Consider the following 3,180-nt stretch of genomic DNA (forward strand, 5'->3'; position numbering starts at 1 on the left):
CTTAATAAGTTATCTCTCCTGAAATTATTTTGCAGGGTATTTATTTTCCAATGAGATATTTCACAATGTTTTCTATTTTTCCTTTTTTTAAATTATTTCTTGACTTCTTATAAAGTCATTAGCTTCCATTTGCTCAATTTTAATTTTTAAGGAATTATTTTCCTTTGTGAGTTTTTATAGCTACTTTCCCATTTGGTCAATTTTGCACCACTCTCATTTCTTTCCCAATTTTCCTTCTTACCTTTCTTAATTGATTTTCTTTTCTTTTTTTTTTTTTTTGAGCTGGCACTTTTATGAAATGTTTATTTAACAGGTCAACCTTGCCTCCTGCCCCCAACCCCAAACTGGAGTTTCTTCTTGTTTCCATACTGTGTGTGGGTAATGACAAAAACAGCTGCTGACAAAGCTGAACAGAACAAACTATTTCAAGAGTATGGCTAACAATGGCTTTAGTTATTGTTTTTTTTTCTTTCTAAAGGCAAAATATAAATATATATTATACATATATACGTATATGTATATATATAATATATATATGTGTGTGTATATATATATATATATATATACACACACACACACACACACACACTCTACAGATCACAGCAATGGTTTAGACACACTAAATAAGTTCAAGTGAGATCTGACAACAGGCAACACCCAGGAAACACAAAGTTGAGTTGAGCTGCTTCTGGGGCCCTCATTGCCCCATCTTCTGGCCACTGGTTGAGTCTTGAGGGAGAAACTTGCCTAGTGCCAAGGAAAGGGACAGGAAGAACTGCAGTGTCATGTTGGAAGAGTGATGCACAGAAAGCAGCAGGCCGGAAAGTGGCACCCGTTAGACATTGCTCAGGGCAGCCACCCCAGGGAGGACTTTGCCCTCCAGCAGCTCTAGACTGGCACCACCCCCAGTGCTCACATGGCTGACTTTGTCCTCAGTGTTCCATTTGTCACAACAAGTGGCAGTATCCCCACCACCTATGATAGTGATGCAACCCCTCTTGGTGGCCTCCACCACGTTGTTCATGAGCTCTTTGGTTCCTCGAGCAAAGGCTTCCCACTCAAATACTCCAACAGGTCCATTCCACACAATCTGTTTGGCCGGGCCACAGCTTCCGCATACTTCTTGCTGCTCTCGGGGCCACAGTCCAAACCCATCCATCCAGCAGGGATGCCAGAAGCCACTGTGGCTTGGCCAGTCTTGGCATTCTCATCAAACTTGTCCGCTGTGACGAAGTCAACAGGCAAAGTGATCTTGACACCATTCTTCTCAGCCTTGGCCATCAGGTCTTTGACAATCTTAGCCCCCTCTTCATCAAAAAGAGAAGTTCCAATCTCCATGTTGTTGAGCACCTTGAGGAAGGTGAAACCCATCCCACCACCAATGATCATCTCATTGACTTTGTCTAGCATATTGTTGATCAACTGGATTTTATCGGCAACTTTAGCTCCGCCCAAGATGGCCAGGAAGGGCCTCTCTGGGCTCTCCAAGGCCTTGGCAAAATAAGTCAGCTCCTTTTTCATGAGGAAACTACATGCCTTCTGGGGCAGGTTCACTCCCACCATGGAACTGTGGGCACGGTGAGCAGTACCAAAAGCATCATTGACATAGACATCCCCCAACTTGGAGAGAGATGCTTGGAAGGCTTCTACTTTAGCTGGATCAGCTTTGATCTTGTTCCCAGAAGCATCTTTGCCTTTTCCTTCTTCAACATGGAAGCGAAGATTCTCCAGCAAAATGATAGAACCGTTAGGTGGATTAGCACAGGCTTTCTCCACTTCTGGACCCACACAATCCTTCAGGAACAGAACATCTTTGCCCAGCAAGGATTTAAGCTCTGCAGCCACAGGTTCCAAAGAGAATTTGTCAGGCATGGGGACACCATCAGGTCGGCCTAAGTGGCTCATCAGAACAACGGACGTGGCTCCATTATCCAAACAGTAAAGTATGGTAGGAAGAGCAGCCTTGATTCTCTGGTTGTTGGTTATCTCCTTGTTCTTCATGGGAACATTAAAATCTACCCTCATGATGACCCTTTTCCCCTTCAGGTCCACCTTGTCCAAGGTCAGTTTGCTGGAAAGAGACATACTGGCGGCGAGGAGATGGCAGGGTGGCTGCGGCTGTGGCTGTGGCTGTGGCTGTGCTGCGGCGGCGGGCTGCTGCGGCTGGAGCTCGGGCTGCCTGAGTTAGGGACTGCTCTGCTCACCGGGGTCAGCACCTACTGCCTTCTTAATGCCTTTTGAGCTCTTCCATGGCCTAAGACCAATTCTTATTTTATTTAGAGACTTTAGATTTAGGAGTTTTGAGTTTGTTATCTTCTTTGTGTGTGTTTTGATCTTCCTTGTCACCATAGCAGCTTTCTATGGTCAGAATATTTTTTTCCTTTTTTGCTCATTTTGCTAGCCAAGTACTTGGCTTTTAACTCTTTGTTAAAGAAGGTCTCTGCTTCCAGGGTGAAGAGTTATTATCCTAAGCTTCAGGAGATTGTACATCTTTTAAGGAACCTGTAACGTTTACTTCTTTCAAAATGTTATGATCACAAGCACTCTTTTCTGTTCTGAAACTGTCAGGGGATTCTCAGCTCTAGTGTGTCTATAAATTCTGGTGTGTGAAAGCAACAGAGTTGTTTCTCTGACCAGTTCTACCTCTTTACCTTCCATGTAGCTGCTCCTGCTGCCACTGCCATGCCCTGTTTTTTTTTTTTTTGTTTTTTTTGTTTTTTTTTTTTTTGTTGTTGTTGTTTGTTTGTTTGTTTGTTTTCCCAACATTTCTTGCTGACATTTCAAGTCACTTTGAGTGTCTCTGGGCTGAGAGGTTTATAATCTTCAGCTGCTGATTCAGAAGTCCCAGGCCCACTCCTGTTTTTCTGGCATCAGGGCTGGGGTTAAGGTTATCCTGCTATGGCTTGCCTTGAGACCATGCACGACTCCCACTCTAGTGTAACCTGTTGAGATTCCAAAGTTGTCTTTGGCTGTGAATTGATGCATTTGGTCTTTTTGTGGGTTCTAACACTCAAAAAAATTTAGAGTAATTATTTAAAAGAATCTGGAATTTGGAGGAGAGCTTGGACCTTGCCTTTAGTACACCATCTTGATTCCTGTTTATCGTTCCAATAAAGGATAAGGGGAAGGAGGGATAAAAGGAAGTTTAAAAAATTGGAATTCGAAATTTAAATAAATTAA

At 43.1% G+C, this 3,180-nt stretch overlaps 1 pseudogene; it reads right to left on the reverse strand.

Annotated features, from left to right (window-relative positions):
- Positions 1-553: 553 nt before the first annotated feature.
- Positions 554-2,218, reverse strand: LOC127562271 (phosphoglycerate kinase 1-like; annotated as a pseudogene).
- Between the last annotated feature and the right edge of the window lie 962 nt (positions 2,219-3,180).

The sequence above is a fragment of the Antechinus flavipes genome, chromosome 4 (assembly GCF_016432865.1).
Source record: "Antechinus flavipes isolate AdamAnt ecotype Samford, QLD, Australia chromosome 4, AdamAnt_v2, whole genome shotgun sequence".
In the NCBI taxonomy this organism is placed as follows: domain Eukaryota; kingdom Metazoa; phylum Chordata; class Mammalia; order Dasyuromorphia; family Dasyuridae; genus Antechinus; species Antechinus flavipes.